Genomic DNA, 23,276 nt, shown 5'->3' with positions numbered 1-23,276 from the left:
CGATGTACACTGTATCAGCATTGAGAGCAAAACACTCGCCATTTAAACGTATTTAGTCAAAAACTGACGAAATAGATGGACAATAGCGTGACCAGAGCTTGACTCACGAACGAAAGGTTGCAACAATTCCGATCCACGGTAGACTTAGCTTACGCACCCTCTATGATTGGTGGAATTAGTATCGCTTTGTGGGAAGTCAGCACCGGTTAATTACCAGTTACTTCTAGAGACTGGCTCCTGCCATGGGAATATGGAATTCATACCACAACACTTTGTTAATATTTATTGTTTGATTTTCTTGCCTCATACTGCATCAAACTTTGAGAAAAATGAGCTTTGGCTGGTTCTCTGGCAGCCTATAGTTAGGCAGGAACCCAGCAAGGACAGGAAGGTGTATGTCATGTTAAAACCCAAGCCTGTCTTTAACGCCTGCACCGCCAGTCACGTGTGCGCGCGTGTACGCGTGTGCTGCGGACGGTGTTGAACATAACAGTGAGTAGGGGTTCTCAAACAGCACCTGTCGGTATGATGTATCGGGATCTTATGTGTGGGAGTGTGTGCGTGTGTGTGAGTGTGTGGGAGTGTGTGGGAGTTTGTGTGTGTGGGGAGCGGTAGTGTAGCGGTTAGCGTGCTGCGCTACGAACCTGGCGACACGGGTTCGATTCCCGCTCACGGCCAACACCAGTGACGATTATCTGAACCGGTCCTGGGCCTCCCCTAGATCGACTCAGCCTCAAATGAGTAACTCGTGTGGTGTGTAAACATCTCCACTTTTGTAATACAAAGGCGGCCGGGAATGGTGCTGGCATTCATCTGTGCTCGCTTAACAGCACTTGCCCCAAGAATCTGTTAAGGCTATACAGGGGATATTTGTCACATCGGCCTCGAATTATTTTCCCCGTTTACGAATTGCAAAGACCACAGTCACTGTGTCTCCATTCTCCAATGAGCATTGACCGGCGTCGAGCTTCATAGTGGCCCCGAGCCAGTGATGGAAACTCCACAATCCAATGGCACGAGCCACTATGACCACAAAGGCAGTCACTTTACCCGTATATGACCAACACTCCGATTGAAATAATTGTGTACCGCACACACTCTCAAATTCTAATTCTCTATACATTTCTCTCCATCTAATGAGAGTAAATATCCCAATATGCAGTGTGTACGCATGCATTATCATTGTATGTCACGTACACAGATTTAATGAATGGCAAACTAATACATATATCAGAAGGCGGAGTTAGGCAAGGTTATGTACGCCAACATTAGAAGGAACTTTCACACAATATAACGTCTAGGTGCAAACACATAGAACAAGGGTAACGCTGCAGGTGTGCGTGTATGTTCACACAACCAGCGGCTCAGGTTTGAATCACAGCATCGGTGGTTATCGGACCTTTGTCCTGCACGTCCCCTAGCTGAGATTGTCGACTAAGCTGCTGCTACAACTTTCCAAGTGACAAGCCACTTTGTTGAGCTATCATTCGTGTCCAGGTCCACTTCTGAAAGAGAAAAAAAATCTACGTTGCTCAGTGGGGCCTTACCTGGTAAACAAATAAAAAAAGTGCATAGCTTAGTTTAGTTGTAAACCAGAAGCTGGAATGGTGCGTCAACTGCCACCATCCGTACGAGGCGAGACGACGCCGGTCACGGCGTCTGATTGTGGCCAAACCACGGCGCCTCGCTCGCTCAAAAAAAGAAAAGCCTCAACAGCCCGTGTGTTTACACAATGGAACCCTCGTCTTATAGGTCCTGGCAATGGCCATCAGTAGGTGTGTGTGTCTGTGTGTGTCTCTGTGCGTGCGTGGGGAGCGGTAGTGTAGCGCGCTGCGCTACGAACCTGGCGACCCGGGTTCGATTTCCCGCTCACGGCGAACACCGGTGACGATTATCTGAACCAGCCCTGGGCCTCCCCTAGGTCGACTCAGCCTCAAATGAGTACCCGGTGCGATGTGTAAACATCGCCGCTGGGGAGACAAAGGCGGTCGGGCGTGGTGTTGGCCACCCACCGCCTTGTGTGCCGTGCCGGCCTTTATAGGTCCTCGCTAACAGCACTTGCCCCTACAGTCTGTCAAGGCTATACGGGCGATCCCTTGTCTTTGTGTGTGCGTGGTAAACGAGTCCGCGCCACGTGCGCGTTGCCGACCGGGGCATTCTCGGGGCATGGATGGTGGGTGGTGTTGGTGGTGGTGGTGGTGGGTGGTGGTGGGTGGTGGTGGTGGTGGGTGGTGGTGGTGGGTGGTGGTGGTGGGTGGTGTTGGTGGTGGTGGGTGGTGGTGGGTGGTGTTGGTGGTGGGCGTTGGTGGTGGGCGTTGGTGGGTGGTGTTGGTGGGTGGTGGTGTTGGTGGGTGGTGGTGGGTGGTGTTGGTGGTGGTGGGTGGTGGTGTTGGTGGTGGTGGGTGGTGTTGGTGGTGTTGGTGGTGTTGGTGGTGTTGGTGGTGTTGGTGGTGGTGGTGGGTGGTGGTGGGTGGTGTTGGGTGGTATTGAGCTTCATCCTGGCCCAAATGTAAAGAACTCATATAATTCTGTAGATTTTTCTGGCAGAAAAGGTGTTGGTGTTCTACATGTCAACATCAGAGGGCTTTTGATAAAATTAAGTCAACTAAAACTAGAAGTAGCAAATCTTGACCCGGACATATTTTGCCTAACAGAAACATTTCTCACTCCTGCCGTCAATGACTTGCAGATTACGATTGACAACTACAACCTTTTTCGGCTTGACCGAGGATCTAAAGGAGGTGGAATTGCCATCTATGTTCGTAATACTATTGCATGTTCACCAGCTCACTCCTTGTTTAAAAAATGTTGCTTTGAAGGTCTGGCTCTCAGAATAACTCTCCCTAATAATCAACACATATTGGTAGTGTGCTGCTATAGACCGCCTAGTGGTAAGGATGTTGAAGCTGCATCTGCACTGAGAGAGCTTCTTGGGGGCCTCCCTAAAGGTGAAATAGTTTTAGTGGGTGATCTAAATTGGAATTGGCTAAACCCGCCGGCCGTGGCCACAAATTTTGCAGATGAATTTAACCTGTTTCAATTAATAAATGTCCCCACAAGACCCAACCTAAAAAATCCGGGACAGTCATCTCTGCTTGACGTCCTATTGACAAATGCCCCTCACAATTTCGCACTGACTGGTGTTCTAGGTAATAACCTTAGTGATCACTCCTTCATTTTTGGGGTGAGATCATCAGCCAGACACAAAGCCCCCCCTAAATTGGTTGAGAAGCACTCCATGAGACACTTCAGCATACAGGCATTTACTAATGATGTGCTTCACTCGGATATTGACAAGGTCTGTGATATTCCAAACCTGACTACGGCTTGGGAGACCTTCAGGTACACGTTTCTACAAATTCTTAACAAACATGCTCCGTTGGTTAAATTTAAAACTAAAGGCAATCGTCCACCATGGTTTGATCCTTTGATTACAAAACTCATGAAAACTAGAGACAAGGCTTGGGCATGTGCTCAGAAAAGTAATTTGGTTAATGACTGGCTAGAATACAGGATTTTAAGGAATAGATGCGTCAAAAAAATACGGCATGCAAAAAATGACTACTTCTCTTCTACTCTCCTTGAATCTCATGGAAATGCCAGGATTTTCTGGAAAACAATCAAATGTATCGAAAAAGCATCCAAAACAGATCATCTGCCCGTTCAGCTTAACCGAAATGGGGAATATTTTTCAGATCCCCAAAAAATAGTTGACAATTTTAACCTTCATTTTTCTGAAGCTGGTACCCTATTTGATAATCTATTGGGAGTCACCCCTGCTCATGCAAATTCCTACACCCCTATCCAAACATTAAGCGAATTTAGTTTTCAGCCAATCCACGAAAGTAATGTTCTGAAACAACTGTCCTTCCTCAAAGGGTCCTCCTCTACCGGAGCAGATAGTATTCCCGTCTTTGCTCTACTAAGTGTTGGTCACCTAATATACAAACCTATAGCCCATATTTTCAACCTGTCCATCAAAGAAGCATCAGTTCCTCTAGAATGGAAACATTCCTATGTTCGTCCACTTCACAAAGGGGGCCCTAAAGATGATCCAAATAACTACCGACCTATCTCAATTTTGTCCCCGTTGATGAAAATTTTTGAAAAATTATTGAACTACCAAATTATCAGTTTCCTGTCCGCCAACAATCTATTACATCTAAAACAATCTGGGTTCCGAAAAAAATACAGCACCACATCTGCTGCATTAGACTCTATGAATCACATTTACAGTAGCCTTGATAATAAGCAGTACTGCGCCTGTCTTTTTCTTGACTTGTCCAAAGCTTTTGATACAGTAGACCACAACATCCTGCTTAGTAAAATAAGTTGCCTCGGTTTTTCCGAAAACACAGTAAAATGGTTAAAAAATTACCTCTTTTCTCGCACCCAAACTGTATTCACAGATGGTTGGAGGTCAAACAGTGTTAAGATAACAAAAGGGGTTCCACAGGGTTCCATTCTCGGCCCCCTCTTGTTCTCTCTTTATGTAAATGACTTGGGCACTGAACTGGATTATTCCAGGGTAAATCTTTTTGCAGATGACACGGTACTAATTACTGCTGGCCGCTCTCCGGATGACGTGATTGCTAAGCTCCAGAGTGATTTCAACAAACTACAACATCAGCTAGTTGCTCTTAAACTAGTCCTAAATCCTGCCAAAACCAAGGTGCTATGCTTCTCACCAGGACTAAAGCGGGAAGTTATTTTCCCCAAATTACATTCCTTAAATAATGATCAAATAGAGCAAGTTAAGATCTATAAGTATCTTGGGATCATCCTGGATTCAAAACTGAATTTTGAAGATCACATTGATTATATTGGGAAAAAGACAAAAATTAAAATTGGTTTTCTATATCGACACAAGCACTGCTTCCCCCCTATGTTCCGTTTGGAATTGATTAAAGCTACCATACTGCCTCTACTTGATTACTGTGACATTGTTTATAAATCAGCCCCAAGTACTGTACTGAAGAAGCTTGACTCAATGTATCACTCGGCCTTAAGATTTGCATTGAACTGCCCATATAGGACTCACCACTGTGACCTCTACATTGGGTCAAACTTAACATCTCTGAATGTTCGACGGCTTGTGCACCAGATCTTATTTATTCATGATGTACTTGCAAAAGAATCTGCAGATTACCTGCTGGATCTCATCTCTGTTTCAAAGAACAAATTTGACCTAAGGTCTACACTCATTTACCAGCTTAATATTCCCTATTGCCGTACATATACTGGAGGAAGGGCCTTTGCTATTGATGCCCCCAGGGTCTGGAATGCTGTTGCCAATAAATTGAAACTTGAGTCACTACCTATGAGATCTTCACTCAAAACTGCTCTAGAGGAGTTGTACACCCCTAGCTGCCAGTGCTATTCAGTGACCTAAAATAAAATGTTTCGCTCCGGATGATCGCTACAAAGTATGACCTGTGTTTTGATTTAGTGTGCTGATCTTAAAGGTGGAGTGACTCATGCAGCCAGCTATGGCTGCAGGGTTTTGGTAGTACATGTTGTTTATGCCATTTATTGTGAAAATTCTGTCACAGTTCCTATGATTGCTTTCTCATTGCTTTCATGGCTTTATTTTGGTGATTTCGAAAAGTTTATTGGTTTAGCCATGTTTGTTTGTTGTAGTACAGAGTTAGACTGATGGCCTTAATTTAAGCTGTCTTGTGGTTGTTGTTGTTGTTGTTTGACTTGCATCCCACTGGGATTTTTGCACACAGCGTTGGTGTACGGTGTTTTTTCTGCAATATTTTGCTGTCTTTTCTTGGATTTTCTGTTTGCACTTAGTCACATATTCACTTTAAGATGTTTTTTTGTTCATGTTTTTGTTTTTTGTTTGTTGCGGTTGCACCCGATTCAAGAGCTGAATGGCTCACAGGGCTATACCTAATAAATGAACTTGAACTTGAACTTGAACTTGGTGGTGGGTGGTGGGCGTTGGTGGTGGGCGTTGGTGGGTGGTGTTGGTGGGTGGTGGTGGGTGGTGTTGGTGGGTGGTGGTGGGTGGTGTTGGTGGTGGTGGGTGGTGGGTGGTGGGTGGTGGGTGGTGGTGTTGGTGTTGGTGGGTGGTGGTGCTGGTGGTGGGTGGTGGTGTTGGGACGCGTGCGACACACGTGGCGAGGCATCACCAGGCCAGGCCAAACGGCAAGGGGGCAATGCGTGCTCGGGATGCTTTCCGATCTATTGACGCGAAAACACCAACAACAACAAAAACGTCACTGAAACGTATCAACTGAGCAGAGGGCATCACGCATCTCCATTGGTGACCCTGAGTTTATTTATTTCGATACAAAACTTACGGTGAGCTTAGTTCACCCGAAGGGGTGATTTGGGTGTTGTACCGGGCATGGCATTCCGACTGTGAGCGCTCTAACCGCTGCACCATCCGATGAGATTCAAAATGCAAAGCGCCTCCTTCAGCTGACATCATCAACTCTGGGGCCAGGGTGGTGGCCACCAAAGGCATCCGACTCCGTATCGGTGGCACACCTCGGTTCTGAGTGTGACCACTAAATAAGTTACTCATTTTAAAATGAACAATCCCTGGTGTAGGTCCCGGCGTGATAATAACATCGATCATGCAGTAAAGCACACTGAGACAAATATATATTTACTTATTTTGGGAGGGGGGGGTCAAGCAAACATCTATTAAAGCTTGCAAACCGCACGAGAGGATGGGGTAGCAACACACAGGCGCGCATTCCTCACCATTATACGTAGGGATGAAAAAAGGTTGTAAATGCAACATGACGTTACTCGATACTCCAATGGCTAACGTATTATAAGGTGTATGTTTCACGCTAAGATGATAAAATAAGACTCGGTGAGACAGAGAGAGAGAGGGTAAAAAGGTAGCAAACTTGGTCAACCTGTTAGGATCATTGCTAATGTGTAAAAAAAAATCTCAGCATTGTATGAGAAAGTTGCATTGTGCATTGTGAGCGCAGCGTTTTGTCGTGCCCAGCACATTGTACTAACGGCATTATAGGTGCAGTAGTGTGCACATAGCATGCACTGCATGTACTAAGAGCATTACAGGTTTAAAGGACTGTAAAGTCCACATTATCGGTTATTTCTCGAGTGTTGCAGTATTTTATCTTAGTAAAAAAAAAGCATTTCGATATTAAAATTTTTAAGCTCAGTAACTGAGTAGAAGTCATAAAACTACACAATAATTATCATCATTGATCATCGTCGCCTGTCCGATGGTGCTATAGTAGGAAGGTACCGTGTAGGGTTTCACGGTTGTACCGTACGGCTCCCTGGTTTGTACCTCGTATTGCTGAACAGCACGTGGTATGATCCGAAATGCGGAGTGCAATATGGCAGGGCATTTGTGTACTCAACAATGTTCAGCTCAGCTCAACACCACAGCTGACATCATATGGATATACTGGCCAGGTCATGGGAATGTGGAATTTCCACTACCAGCTTTGGGCTGTCAACGGAGGGTAGTGCCACGCCAGACACTTTGAGTCACTTTGGCACCCCCTCCCCCACCATGAAACTGAAAAGTGGTCACCACAACTTGGATGGAAAATGGCATTTGTTGAAATGAGAAAATAAGCCCTTTTACTTCAAACAATTCAATATGTATACAGTATTAAAAAAAAACACATTTGGTCTTACAGGAAGCTAAAACATAGTGCAGTGTTCAAATATATACCCTGTTACAAAACATACAGTATATATATTTAAGTAGCGCCGTCATGAAACGATTGACAAACCCCCCCCACAAAAAGTCCAGGGATTTATGACACATTCTTTACATGTTCACCGTCGACAATCTGTTATCATTCGTAATAACAGTAATCACTGCGCGCGCTGCACTGGTGCGTCATGAGCACACATGCCAAACAACAAAATAAAAACCACTCTTGAAAGTCAAGTTGCAGACAGCGCAACAACAGTCAAGACGGAACACCAGAAGGCCCCCCACGTGAATTTCCTCGTCGTAGCCATGACACCCGCTGACCTTGTGCTCGATCCTCGGTCATTGCCCTTCAACTATGTGCGCTATGTCGCCACCTAAAGGCGAGCTTGTGAAGCTGCCGCTACTGCTGATGCTGCTGCAGAGGTCGCAATCGGGTACCCGATACCCGTACCCAGAACCGGCCCTAGACCTTTGGGGGCCCTAAGCAAAATTTGGTTGGAGGCCCCTTTGATGTATGATTTTTTTTCACCCACGAGCTAGCAGTGACTCTAGGGGGCCCTCCTGCTGGCCACGGGGCCCTTTGCAATTGCAAGGGTCGCTTAGTGGCTGGGCCGGCTCTGCCCGTACCCTACCCGATACCCGGCTACCCCTACCCGGCCGGGTACGGGTAGCCGTTTGCGACCCTGGTGCGGCCGGGTACGGGTACGGGTAAGCCGTGACTCACTGGTGAGTAACCGTTTGTCACTCATTTCCCAACGTCTTGACTCTTCTCACAATTCAATATCCTAGAATCAACCCACCCGCGCCTGCAATATGTCTTCATCCCAGAGGTCGCAATCGGGTACCTGATACCCGTACCCTACCCGATACCCGGCTGGATACGGGTAGCCGGGTATCGGGTAGGGTACGGGTACCAGTTTGTGACCCTGGTGCGGCCGGGTACGGGTAAGGAATCAAAACCCGTTTGCGACCTCTGTGCTGCTGATGCTGCTGTTGGGAAGGTTTGTGCAGCTGTGGGCGTCTTGCCCACCCTGTCTGCATCACGCCTGTGAGCCGTTCTCTGGGAATGTGCCCGTCTCTGTGAACAACACGTGGCGAATCTCCGCTTTTATTAACACCCTTTCACTATGGCCTAACACGTAGGCGTTCGGGACCAATAGTATTCGTAATAAAAAGGTTGTTGGGTTAGATCGCGAAAATATAAATGTGTCGTAACCCTCCACCACCCGACACAGCTAATTGGTAAGGGGTTTGTCACGTGAACAAAACGCCGATTAGTTACTACTTCAGCTCACCGGTGTGTTAGAGAGTAAATTCACAACATTTACAATTTGACTAGCACGACGTTTCGCTGGTAATTACCAGAGGTGGGACAAAGTCATTGTTATGCAAGTCCAAGTCTAGTCGCAAGTCATCAAATTCATGACTCGAGTCTGACTCGAGTCCAAGTCACATGACTCGAGTCCACACCATACAGCATCATCGGGCGATTTGCCAGAAGTGTGAAGCCATCCACCTGCTTCCGGCCTTAAATAGCCCAGCAGCAGGACGACGTCATCACTGAGCCCATCAAGTGCAGAGATCAGAGGCGGAGGGAGGGTAATTATATAATAGAATAGTAGTACGTTAATTAGAATGTGTTTCCTCTATGAGGAATTGTAATTGTAAGATGTATCACTTACACTATGGTGTTGTCTGCCGTTCGAGTGGCCCTTCAAAAACAATCTTCTTAGCTCCAATGGGCTTCATTCGGGAGATTGACTTTTGATTTTGGTCAACCAAGTCAGAATCACAATATTTATTTATTACTGGAGGAATCCGATGAGCTATGAAGCTCTTTCGTCACAGATGCCCAGTAAGGCAAAGTGGCTCAGCGATAGAGCTCGCAGCTCGCGATCAGAGAGTTGCAAGCTCAGCCCATCATCCATTGTGGCGTCAATAAAATTAGCACCGCGTTGCCGGAAAGTCAACATTACTTATCCTTGGGATCGATTCGCCTCGGCCATGTGAATGTGAAATTTCTATCACAGGCTTAGGGCTGGACGAAATCCTTTCAACTTCGACTAGAACAAAAGTTGGAGTCAAAAGGACAGTTTGCGTCTGTGCTCACAAGAGCTGTCGTGCGTTCTGCATCTTTGTGAGCTAGTGGTAGAAATTCCAGTTTCATATGGCGGGGAAGAGTCTCATCACAGAACTACCAATGTCACAAAGCGGTATCTATTTTATCCACCCCGGAGGTTGATTGGCTGCGTCGACCTTCGACAAATATTTTAGCTCACACTCATCTAATCGTGAGCCAGGCAAGTGCCCTGCTAAACTACCATCTGGCTGCAATATTACGCACACACTCCTTCACTTATATGCAAGAGGTTATATTTAAGTTGGCAGTTAATCTGCATTTTTACATAATTTTACATGCTGCCATTTATCATTGGTAAAGGTCCGGTGGGTGGGCAGGGGTGTCTATCCATCATCTCCCTGTCTGTCTGGCCAAGCCGCAAATTTCCTCAAGAACCAATTGGATGATCTTACCAACACTTTCAGGAAATAGTGCTAAGACTTTACAGCATAAATATGCTAAATTCCTCTTGATATGCAAATTCCTTTGTCAAGGCGCCCAGCTTATATATATGCTCCAAGCTCGTGTGCTGTTTCATTCAGACTCTGTCGCCTCGACGGACCTGGTTTTCACCTGAGGACGACTGCTTGCGTTGTGGCCGAAACGTCGTGAGAATAATTTTATTATGTTTTATTTTTATTATTTTATTACTTTCCTTCTACGTGACTTTACCGAAAGAACCAAGAAGACTTTACAGCATCTCATTGTGAAAAAAAGGCAAGGCTGGTTCCCATGGGCAAAGGTCAAATGCAAAATCCTTGTATCACCTTCAGAAAAAAGACAGCCTCAACAGCAATCGTAGGTCGCATCAGTTCAGCTGCAATAGAGGAGCTGGTTGAGTCCGTTTGCATACCACAGGAAGCATCACTAACCGTGAGAAGCTACTCCCTGTTTCGTTTGTTGATTTTTCAGAACTATACCACGCCTGTTACCCGCAGCGCAGCTCATATATCGAGGGTGGTTAATCAAAATAAAATCTGCATCCTGATGTAGAAAACTCTGACCGAACTGCGTGATTGACCACGATGGAAGTTGTTCTAGAGCAGAGGTTCTTAATCCGGGATGCACTCACCTCCTAGGGGTGCGAGATGCCCTTTCTGGGAGTGCGAGACGTGGCCAGATATTTTTCAGAAGGTAAATCATCGGAATTCAAATTAAGTACGGGCAAATAAGTAAAACTCATTGTTTCATTAAACCATATGTATTTACTAACATTATACTTTTTTTACGATTGAGACCCAAGGCTGCAGTAAAGGTTAAGAACCACTGCTCTAGATAATATAAAGTATTGGTACCCTTGAAGTGCAAGGCATTTGTGTCCAGAAATATTCCAATATATTCCAGAAATATTCCAAGTGTTTATTTCCAGCCCCGAATACCTCTTTGGGTCACTCCACAAACTTCTTGTTGATAGAATATAGCACATATAACAAGTCACTAAAACATGTAAGTGAGTGCAAATAATTACTTTTAAAACTCTGGCAATGTGTGGAAAACATTGGGAGCCAGCTCTACTGAGTATTCCATTCATCCAGATTCATTTGCATTAAATAACGTTACCATCATTTTATCTGGATTTTTAGAGATGTGTTGTGTTTGTGTTAGTTAATAAACAAGGTGGTTTCAAAACAGCTGTGACAACATCACCTACTCTCAAACTGAACAGTGCCTCTTTTGTTGTGACACCATTCCTTGTATGTGCTCACAATGACAACAGCAACAACAACTCTGTTTTTGCATGTGTTCTGCATATGCTGCTAATGAGAGTTCATTCATTATAATGTTGACATATCAAAACAACAATAATAATGGGGAAATACAATTGCAATCCGTGTTTACAAAAAATAACTGTACTTAACTCTTGAGACAGTGAAAGTGGTAAACATTCAAAGAGCAAACCCACTGGAATAATATATTATTGTTTAGCCGATCTACTCAAATTCCTTGTTAACTTCCGTAAAATATTGACGAATTAATTGTAATGAGATCAATGCGCTGTGAGCAGTGTGAATGTGTATTTCAACAATGTAGAGTTTGGCAGAATATATGCACTTTAAAAAATCATCACGCGAATGCTTTTCTGCCTCGCTTTGCTTTTGGTGCACGTTTAATGTATTATGTATGTTCAACTTATTTTGCACGGTACCTAGCCAATTGTGTTAATAAATTGCCCAACTGGGTAGCACCACAGCAATGACACTGGCAATCAGGTAAAAGTGAATTGCGAATAATGAGCAATGAAACAGTGATACTTCCTAAGATCTGAAGCTTATTTACGACATAAAAACAAAGATCCCCATACTCTTTGTTTTTTTCGGTAAAGTCACGTAAGTAAAATTTTTAAATAAATTTAATTAAATCACTACCTTTCGGAAGCAACGTTTTAAATTTAATTCATTTAAATATTTTTTACCTACGTGACTTTACCGAAAAAAACAAAGAGTATGAATCCTTGCAGTCACGAAAACTTCAAATCTGAAACAAAGATCCCCCTATAGTCTTTTTCAAGACTTGTGGGGCAAGTGTTGTTAGCGAGCACCTCAGAAGGCCGCAACAGCACACGAGGGGGTGGGTGACCAGCAACGATTTTCTTCTTCCCATTGTTGCTGTGACAGTGAATGAAGAACATCTTCATGGTATAAGTCGGGCTCATTACTCCAACGAACAATCAGAAACGCAGTGAACGATGCTGGGCAAAATGCTGGTTAGCATGTGCGTACTGTATATGTATTCAGGTCAGCAGAGAGCACGTGGGGATGGTGCGTTCAAATCCACGCCTTGCCCACTCTGTGTCCCGGGCGCTGACGCTTACACATCCACCCCAGCCAGGCACTGAGTTAAGCCAAAATAAACTTCCAGGAGGAATCCCCAGGACATGTTTTAGACGCCACTTTCCACTGACAGTGGCTCTGTGTGGTGCCAACTGGTAACGTTTGTGTTGCAACGCCGTCCGCAAGCCGACACATTCAAATGTCATTCATACGAGAGGTGTCTCGGTTAGGTCGCGTGAATATAAATGTGTCGTTAAACCCGCCACCGCCCGACACAACTAATTAGTAAGGTTTGTCACGTAAACAGAACATGCCGATTCCTTACAAGCTCAGCACACCGGTGTGTTGGAGAGTAAAAACCCACAACATTTGCTATTCGAGTACGACGTTTCGCCAGTAATTTCAACTAGCATCATGAGGCGGACGGCCACACATTTATATTTACACGATCTAACCCCCCAAAAAACTCTATCATGGATAATATTGGTCGTGTTAAACTGACATGCAAAATATCCCTTGTGTAGCCTTGTCGCCTGTCGTACACAGTGCTGTAAGTGAGCACCTATCTTGTTATTCTGGCGTGGCACGTGATGGAGTGGTGGGATGCAATGCAATGTCGGTCATTGGGATCTGCTGGGCTTCTGTGAAAAAGAGTTTTATAGCTCATCGGATTCCTCCAGTATAAATACATATTCGGATTCTGTTTGACCATACTTAACCTATCAATGCAGATTGGTGAATGGGGAGGTTTAGGGCAAGTTTAAATACCAATTGCCATTGCATCTAATGCAAGTCACTGGGTTAATTAAGTTACCACTTCATACATAGTTTGTTTCACGAGCGAATTATATATATTTATTTACTTGCACCGCAATCACCTCCAAATTAAAGATACGTCAACAGTGTTGTAGGAAAATTACAACCCTCTTAACATGGCCGAATTAACGTCAATGGGTATTTATTTATTTAAAAATGGTGACTCATTGAAAAGAAATGGCCGTGGAAGTTGTTGCTCGTTATGGTTTGCAGGTGTGTAATGAGTGATTAGACCATTGGTTGCAGCGTGCGATTTGGAAATACAGATGGTTTTTAACAGGTCTAATGACGATCCTGCAAACACGACGAGCACAATAATTCCATCCGTTTCAATGCAGTCTCCATTCTCGAGGCCATTCCCCACCTGTCCTGCCTAATTCCTGAGTGAAACGTTCCAGTGTGCACCTGCAAACAACGATGACATCTGCTGCATTGGCTTCGCGTGTGTTGGGCAACTTGCAGGGCAATTTTGCGAGTCCGCGTACAAATGGATGCCCGTCGTCTCCTCTCGTGTCGACATGCCGATGTTAAGGGCGGTTCCTCCGATTAGCACGGTTTGGCTACTTACGTTGCGAAAGCAGTTGGACGTACATACACGCATACAGTTGCGTACATTGGAAACAAGTACCGTTATTGTAGCGAATGAAACAAAGAATGTACAGCGTTATGCAAGTTCACTAGTATGCAGTTGTCAATATGTACCAAGGTGGAGTTTATAGGGCACTGAACGCGATCCTTGACTTCGCCGTGATGTTAAACTCTTTAGATGAATTGTTCGTCACCAAGAAGATGTCTTTACTAATAATGCATGAAGTGGATTGGGGGAAAAAGCCGCCCTGCAGGTATGTTTTATAACCTTACACACACGTTATGAACTTCATAATTTGGTTACCTATAACGTACAATTTATTTTGCACGTGCACAATATGCATGTGTATGTACCACGTGTAAAATCGCATTATTTTCGATATTTTGTCGTCGTTTGTCACTAACACAATTGAATTCGCTTGGAAATATACCTTTAGAAATGTTCTATTTTATATTTAGTTTTGTTGGTAAGAAAGCCAGTGCTTTGAATGCAGTACAGCAAATATATATTTTTTTGCAGAGTTTGTGCGTTTCATTAGCTTTCTTCAAGGGATGTTGTGATAAGTTAGTATCTAATTACGTATATTATCCGTTTGAAAATGACACCATTTATCAATTGCAAACATATATGTTTTGCTGGTCCTCAAATTTTTTGTTTTTGTTTTAAGGACATTACAGAATACATTTGTACGGGTACTGGTGTGTGTGTGTGTGTTTGTAATATACATAACGTGTTTTATTTAACCAGGTAAAGGACCATTGATTTTAACCAAGTAGCACTGGTGAAGTACATTAGTCTGCGATGATAAGGTGGAATTGGCGAACTTTGCAGATGATATTTTCAGCAGTTTCCCACTTACGCTACTGATCCTGGGAGAATTTAAAAAAATGCATATACTGTAATAGAATGGATTCGCCAATGAACTCTTATCCAGGAAAACGTTGCAGGTAGAATGCTAATCGATACGAGCACCAGCACTCCCAATGCGTTTTGACTTGCCACAAAAAATATCGTTACTTTTAATCCACTCCTGGAGTGATAGTCGGAATGACCCCATTATTAAAACTGTTGACCTTCAAATTGTGAATCCTGCACTTTACCAAGAGCACCACTAGGTCCGATCACGATACAAAAATAACCCACACATTTGACAACCATATGTTGGCACGCTTCAACTGTTTTGTTTATCCCTCACCCCCACTAGTTTGATGGTAAACTAAAACAAATGCACTGTAATTACCAGCAGCCACTGCGATGAAAACAACGTGAACACACAACGGTATGAAAGGGAACCGTTACACAAACATCCGCCACAATTAAAACCAACGCGCCTCTTAGCGCTGGAGTGGAGAAACTAAGTGATGGATGAAAGGATGAACACATTTATGGGAAGATTTGTGCACCGAGAATCGGCCGTCCAGTGGTGGAATGTAAACGTCTAGGAAACGTGCATCTGAACGAGCTGCTGGTGTGAGTCGTTTGTCTTTGTAATAAGCCAGACTCACGAAGTCGCTGAAATGTACGAAATAAAATAAGAGTTACGAGGCGTCGATTACCTACCTCCATGTCTGTGATAACCAACGTATCGTTGTATTTGTATGTTGTATAAAGCAGCCACTAGAGATGCTAAGTCGCACTGCAGTGTACACACAATCTAAATTCTGAATCGAATTGTGTCCCGGCATTTAGACGATTAATCCGATTGCTGCAAGGGTAAATCCCTCCACACCATCGCAACCTGGCCAAAACGGTGTAGATGTATCGTGCATGATTTTAATACCGGGAAATATTGAATGCAGGTGGGAATGTGGTCAAGGGGCAGGCCTTTCATCACAAGTAGCACACCCTTTGTTTGAGCCCTTATTGGAGACACATACCTACCATTTGAACCGCTAAAACTTCCACGAAGACAACAGTTGCATTGTAGAGTAGAAATACGGACTTCTATAGCAGCGTATGGTATTGGTATGTGCTTTGACTCTTGCGCGGTATTTTAGAAATTAATGATTGAAATATACTGGATATATTTTTTAAGTAAAAAAAAATGGTCATGGGCAAGCTAACATTTATTTTACTGAATGCATTTTGAAAGCAATTTTAAAGAAGTAAACTCATAATATTCATGGGGGTGGGGGTGAATGTGCATTGGTTAGTAGACTGCACTACGAACCCAGCCACTAAGTTCGATTATATTATCTTTGACTTGCCATCGGACAAAGACCGGCACTGCATCGCGCGCTTTCAGATGTGTTTTTGCGGCCATCTGGAACGCTCTTACTTCTAATTTTAGGAAGCCCCTCTAGCTATGCACTTTTAAATCAATATTGAAAACTCCCTTTAGAACTGCTTTTGTGTTAGCACAGTTGGCTACGTACGGTGCAAAAGAACATCAACATACATATGAAGGAAAGTCTGAGGTCCGAGTATCGGAACCAGCCTGGGCAACCCCCCTGCTTGAACCATACGATACTGAGCAGCAGCATGAAGTATGGGCAAGCACCCTCCATGAGCAACATGGCATGGGGAAGCCTTGATTCAACAGTGGTTTTGGCAAAATGTTGAAATGTATTATGAATACTTAATATTAAATACTGTAATACATCGGGGAATGTTAGAAGAAAACTTCAAATTTTGTCTCAAAGAGTTGTTTAGGTTGTTTTACTAATTCCGTTTTTTTTATCTCCCAATTAGTAAAATCTGATGTTGCCAAAGTACATCTATTTTTTATTGACATTTACTTATACACGAACCTATGCAGTGAATAAAGGGTAAGTTTCATTACCAATTTGCACCTTCTCCAATATACACACTTCCCTTATTACAGGAAAGGCATTTCTTGCATGAGCCATTATTGTGCAGGAAGTCCCTAATGAGCTGATAATGTGACTGATTCGATGTACGTATGAAAAGCCCAGTAGCCAGACAACGATAACTTTTTTTTCCCCCTTTAAATTGTGCATGCCAAAACCGTGTCCATTCTGAAAGTATTTAAATCCGTTGCTATGAATTAATCGGCTATTCAATCCGACGGTAGCCAACCTTAGCCCCAGTTTAAGTTGGACTTAGCCGACCTGCTGTTGACAAAAATGCGTAATACCACATTAAATTCCCATTGTGTACGAGCTGTACTGCGTGTTGCTCGGCATGATGTCCAACGTTTCGCTCTCCGTGCCGGGAGCTTCTTGAGAAATCCAAGCTCCTGAATTGAGGGAGCTGTTGCAGTTTTGTACCTATTTGTCAAGAGTCGATAGTGGTGGCTGTACTTGAATGATGATGGATCTGCAGTACAAGAATAAGTAATTTCCACCCATGATTTAGATGCTCAAATAACGGAATACACATTTGAGTATGGAGACATTTTGACTTTCGGCTTATTTTAAATACTTTATCGCAACATTTTTACGCAAGATTATTTTTTATTAAAAAAAAGTTTAGCTAAACACTTTAATTTTTTTGATATGCACAATTATCTACGTTTACTTTACCTTTTGTTCAGCATGCATGCATACAAACCGAACCGAAAGTTGTTTTAAGCTTCAATTCTATTACCCAGCTGCAATCGTAAATCAATATACAACGTCCCGAGCCCAGCCCACACATTGTTCAGTAGCATTGTGAAATTCTCCTCCCATGTTTGACCATGATTGTTAGTGCCTTTTTTTAAAGCGCACGTTTTGCAGGAACAGTAGAACCACGTTTGCTTAATGGGCGGGTAGGTATGCTGAAAGGAAAGGGAGAACTCGTTTCCACAACAACCACGGCATCATTGCAGGCGTTGGTATACCCGTGTTTTCATCATTTATAAATCCGCCACAGTGAGTCTATTGGCCGTTTGCAAGTGGCGGGGTAAAATGTGGGTACACATTTTCTAGACGGTCTTGTCCGTGTTTGAACGGAGTGGGCCAAAATATCCTCCGTCAGCTTTCTAGGCTCGAGAGCAGTGGTTCTTCACCTGGGGTGCACCCACCCCCTCTGTGTGTGCGAGATGCCCTTTCTGGGGGTGCGACACATGGCCAGATTCTTTTAGAAGGTATAAATTATCGAGAATACTAAGCACGAGCACGCAAGTACAACTACCTTTTTTCCATCAAACCCTACGTATTTATTGACACATTTGTTTAACTGTTGAGAACCAAAGGGGTGCAAGGCTGCAGTAAAGGTGAAGAACCACTGCTCTAAAGCCCTCGTTCAGTGGAAGATCGTTCCTCCCTGTCGATGCGTGTGCAGGAAATGTCAGTGCCTACGCCTTTGCCACCTTATTTGTAATTTTGTATGTCTTTAACCAGCGGACGAACGCACGGCAGCAGTGCGATTTCGCGAGGGAATGCCAATGGCTTTGTTTCAGATGTGTAACGTGTGTAGTGCGCGGGAGAAAGTAAGCGAACGACTAGATAAACATAAAAGCCGCGCTTCCTCTCTCTATTGTTTCACACGGGGCTTTTGGGAGGAGCGGGTGTAGTGGCGTGGGGTCTCTCTCTCTCTCGCCTTAATTGCGGGCCATCAGCCAGAGCGCAAGGCAAATTGCAGGGCAGGAGACGTTGCCCCTGCTGATGTCTCTGTGGCTTGTCTATGAAGCAGCACCTGTTGCACTCGCCTCACCAGCTGTGTGGTTGGATAATATTGCACGCGCTTAATTTCTGGAGAGCTTAAGTAACAGGTTTTCACGATTTCCCCCCCACCCTACCCCTTCCGCTCAAAGGCAGTGCGTTTATTTAAAATGTAATTGTGTTGTTGTTGTTGTTGTCAGATTCCTGCTCATACTTTATTCGTGTTTCCTGCCAGACACGCGATAGACGCGTGTTTGCATCTTGGGCAAGGACACTGTGGTGCGTTCTGAAGACGAAGTGGCCGATTACGCAACCATTGGTAACCACGTCCCACCAAATGAAGCTTATTTCATCCACCCAGGAGGTATGATGTGAGCCGAGTTGAATCTCCACGTTCTGGAGGTAATTGTGAATGTTTTACACAACGGCATTCTACGAGCATTTATGTTACATTGTTAAGGCAATGTGTAATAACATTGTTCTAAACAGTTGCATTATTTGTGAATATAGTAGCATTCTATAGTCATTTGACCTATTGGCTTTCCAGACCAAATAATATCAGCAGAATTTGTGCGACTAATTGGCAGGCAAGCATGTATGTACCCTGCAGTATGTGTGAACTTTTTTCGCACCGTACGTAGCCACGAGTGCTCATCGCGGAGGTGCAGGGGTAAGGACGACGAACTAAACCACAAAAAGCCGTTCTAAAGAAATGCGTTTTCAATCTAGATTTAAACAAATTGTCTAGTGCGATGATCCTTAATGTGGAGGCAACCGGTCTGCAGTTGTGCCCCTGTTGTCTGACTGCTCCCTGCAAGTCTGTCACCTTTGTTTACTCTGGCTGTCACCTGATGAGGCCGGTTGTTATTACCGGCGAAACGTCGAACTCGATGTAAATGCTCGTTGTGCTGAACTAGTAACGACTTGGCATGTTTTTTTTTGTTAACGTGACAAACCTTACTGATTGGCTGTGTCGGGTGGTGGCGGGTTTAACGACACAACCTCTATGCAAAATTTGTTTAAATTTATTCGATGACGACCTCAAGCTGATCACAATGCAGTTCATTTACTGTTGATGGTTTTTGCATTATCCACAAAGAGGATGTTTTTCTTGCCAGCGTTTTCTCTGCGTTGTTTGTATTTAAACTTTAAAGTTTTTTTTTTTCCCGGCCTGCGCCCAATGTTGTCTTTGCCATGCGGTCCAGAGTTTGCGTGCACTGAATCAATCCTGCTCAAATGAGGCACTCCCATGGGTTGTGTGAATTTCACTTTCACCTCTTGCATGGAGACACAGATCATCTATGAAGTGTTGTTAGGTTGCATCGTATTATATGAGGAATCCTAACATCTAAGCACCTGTACAGTTATCTCTATGAAGTGCCATTTACTTTCGCTCTGTGTACACGAGCGCGCAAACACGCACCGCTTGTAAAAGTGGGTTGCTTCTGTTCAGCCCACGGCAGATTGCCTTTTCTCGTGTTAAAATGCCTTTTCGTGTGTTTATGGGTCTATAAATGTGAAGCATTTGATGGCTGCACAGATGTCTTAAAAGTGGGCACTGTATTGTTTGGGATGGTTACATGGTCTCTAAAGTAGATGCCGTTGAGGCAGAGAGCACAAAACAGCCCAGTTCGTCATCACCTCCACGAGCAGCGAGTCTCGCTGAAAATGCATCACTTTAAAGTTACAGTTTACTTAATATGCATATGGTCAAATGGTACTGTGGAAGGTTGCGATTTCAAATCCTGGTTGGGGTTTAACTCGACCCAACATCCTTGGATCTATACAATTGGCAACGGCGTTGCGAGATGCTGATGGTGGTTGTGCTATGGAGGAACCGACCGCTACTATGGACAATGTGGAATTTCCATTGCCAGCTGCGGGTGACCAATGAAAGATGCACCACCCGTCTGTGAATTTAGAGCAAGAAAAGTACGGGGCGTTAAAGCATGTTGTTCTCGAGCTTTATAAAGTTTCGCTGTATAGTTCGGTGCATTATTATTATTACAATTGTAGAGGAGTACTGCGGGGAGAATGGCGAGGGAGGAGGGTAAGTAGTGGGGGAGGCAGGTAGAAGGAGAAGAGCCAGGTACAATGGGCTGTAGGATGTCCCTCAAAGTCCATATCCTTGATGCTCATCTTGATAAATTTAAGGAGAACATGGGAGGGTACTCGGAGGAGCAAGGCGAGTGATTCTACCAGGATATACTGGACTTTTAACGCCACTACCAAGGACCGTGTAACGAGAACATGATGGGAGACTACATTTGGGGGCTGATTCGTGAAAGTGATTTACAGTATAATCGTAAATCTCGAAAAACTACTCGCTTTTAAATCTTTTGTAGTAAATTTTTTTATTATTTTAGTATAAATACATGCTAATTTTGATTCGTATGTTGTTTTTTCTGACTTTATGTGAACGAAAAGACACATTTGCCCGTTTTCTCATTGAAAATCGGTAAATTTCAAAATATCACTGTCCTGGTCACAAAAGCAAAGTTTGTGGAGAATAACAGCCATTTTTCGTACTTTTAAGGCATACGCAATTAGTAAATAACACTTACTACCCAGGAACAAAACTAAAATTTGTTACAAAAGTGTTATGAACCTTTGATGGGTGCTGGGCTGAACCCCACAAACTTGCTGTTGGGAGTCAAGTTGCTCTATCCACGGTGCTTCCAGTTGGAGGTTCTGTTCATCGGCAATTATTGGAGGTCTTTCTGCGTTCTGCCGCTTGTTTCTCCAAGTCCTGTCCGACGCTCGCTGCATGGTACTGGGCGCTGCTGCAGGAAATCAAATGATAAAAAATGTGCTTGGAGTAAAATGTCTGTCTGCTATCGACCCCAAAAAAAAAACCACGTCGGCGAGCTAGAGAGACGAGTTCTTTTAAACTGACCGTGTAATGGCTCGCAGCGAAATTGAATTTCATTTCGAAACGTGTATCAATTTTTTTTTAAATGATCAGGTATTGCACACGCAAAAATATAATTGCTATTTCACTGTAAGCAAACATTCTTTATGGTCCTGAGCGACGTATTTTTCTTTCTCCGTTGACCTGACTTGCCTTTTAACGACACGGACAATTTAAAGGTTATCCCTTCATATATATATACACACAAACAGTGCTAATATTATTACTACCACGCGGTCTTCAACTTCCAAATGAAACAACAGCGTACGGTTCTCGGCACCGCAAGAAAATATTTGCCTTGCATGAGCTTTCCCTTCTTAGGCGCCCTTCCCTACTTGGAAACACAAAACTGTTCCCTGGGTGCAGCGTTTAGAAATCCGTAGCCATAAATAAATAAATATAGCAAGCTGCACAGCCTGCACATATAAATTCCGGGCCCCGCTGAAATGTCTCTCCCAAGAAAATTGTGCAATTAACAAACAATTTGGTTGCAGTTGAGCGGGTGTGAAAGGGGGTGCGTGCTTGAATGGAGACGGGTGGATGATGGGTAAAAGTCCTCCCAGAGCCTCATCCATAATGCACGGAATTCCGTGCATGCATTTCCCTGCTGGTGAATGGAAGTGCCACTGGGCATACCTCGGGGGACAAATGCCTATCACTTATGTGGAAATTGCACAGCTTGCCGCTTTCACCTGCTGCTCGGCTTCCTTGGGCTTCCGAGGGTGCCTTGCTTCCTCGGTTTCATTGTAGTCCATGGTCTTGTCTCCCTTTGTTACTGGATGGGGGAGCTGGCGGATAAGAGGTTGGGTGAGGGGAAGTGTCGTGCCGTTTGCGGGGGAAGTGGTGAAGATATATTTGTCTCCCGAGACACAAGGCTATATATACTCTTGAAATCTGCCACCCACCTTCAAACAATAACTCCGCGAATGCAAATGTTTATTACGAGGTTGTTTGGTGTCCTCACGTCTCTGCAGTGTCGAAGTGTGATCTCTAATTTCAAGTCTGTGAGCTCTCTGGACTCCTGCCCTGAAGAAGGGTTGATCTCCAAAACGTTAGACCTAGTTTTGGTCCTGTCCACCCCCTATTTTAGTGAACAAGCCATTCGAGTACACAAAGGCCATGTATGCGAATTGATACCAGTATAGACACAATGCGAAGTACAATGCCATGTACTACTACTAGAGGCTTAATCTTCATAAACGGGAGCTCTAGAAAACGTGCAAACTCCAAAATATGCATGCGTCATAATTGGTTTTTTACCCTTCTATCTGGCAACAAAACTGACACCTTTTTACAAGGAGTCCTGTTTGCATAGACCGCAATACCTGCAGTCATAATGCAAACTAAAACATAACTCTGATAATGTGCACTGTCCTTGAAGTTGATTGGTCCACACCCGAGACAGCTTTCCTTAGAGCCTAGTCTCACATGGTGTTGGAGCAGATGACGCCAAAAGGCGCACAACTCAAAGACAATGCACCATCAGAGTATGAGAACAATTTGTCAGTTTAGTTGCCAGATAGAAGGGTAAAAAACCAATTATCATATTTTTACTGACAAATGAGGTTCCCATAGAGTATGCATGCGTCGTCGGGGTCCCAATCGAACGCACGACCTCCAGCCTAACACGGCGTGGGAGCCGACATCTTGTCACCGCGGCACTCGAGGGGACGATGGGCATGATGGTGTCGCTGTCAAACGGAGGCTCCTACGTTCGACCAGCACCACCGTGGAGCCGGGAAGACCATGAGACATCGCGAATAACTGGGGAGCACCTCGTCCAACATTGATAGATTTTGTTTGGTGATTAGAGACGGAACTCGTGCTATAGAATGTTCGTACTCAACAAGTGTGTTT

At 44.1% G+C, this 23,276-nt stretch overlaps 1 long non-coding RNA gene across 1 annotated transcript in view; it reads left to right on the top strand.

The window, feature by feature from the left end:
* Nucleotides 1–13,733: 13,733 nt before the first annotated feature.
* LOC144730634 (uncharacterized) overlaps nt 13,734–23,276 on the top strand; it is a 28,844-nt gene continuing 19,301 nt past the window's right edge. The window contains exons 1-2 of the long non-coding RNA XR_013587825.1: nt 13,734–14,214; nt 18,744–18,872. This is a non-coding gene — a long non-coding RNA (uncharacterized LOC144730634). The remainder of the gene's footprint in view (nt 14,215–18,743; nt 18,873–23,276) is intronic.

This window comes from Lampetra planeri, chromosome 36 (genome assembly GCF_965212315.1).
Source record: "Lampetra planeri chromosome 36, kcLamPlan1.2.h2, whole genome shotgun sequence".
In the NCBI taxonomy this organism is placed as follows: Eukaryota; Metazoa; Chordata; class Hyperoartia; order Petromyzontiformes; family Petromyzontidae; genus Lampetra; species Lampetra planeri.
The sequence above is the reverse complement of the archived record's forward strand: the minus strand, read 5'-3'. Positions and strand labels throughout refer to the sequence as shown.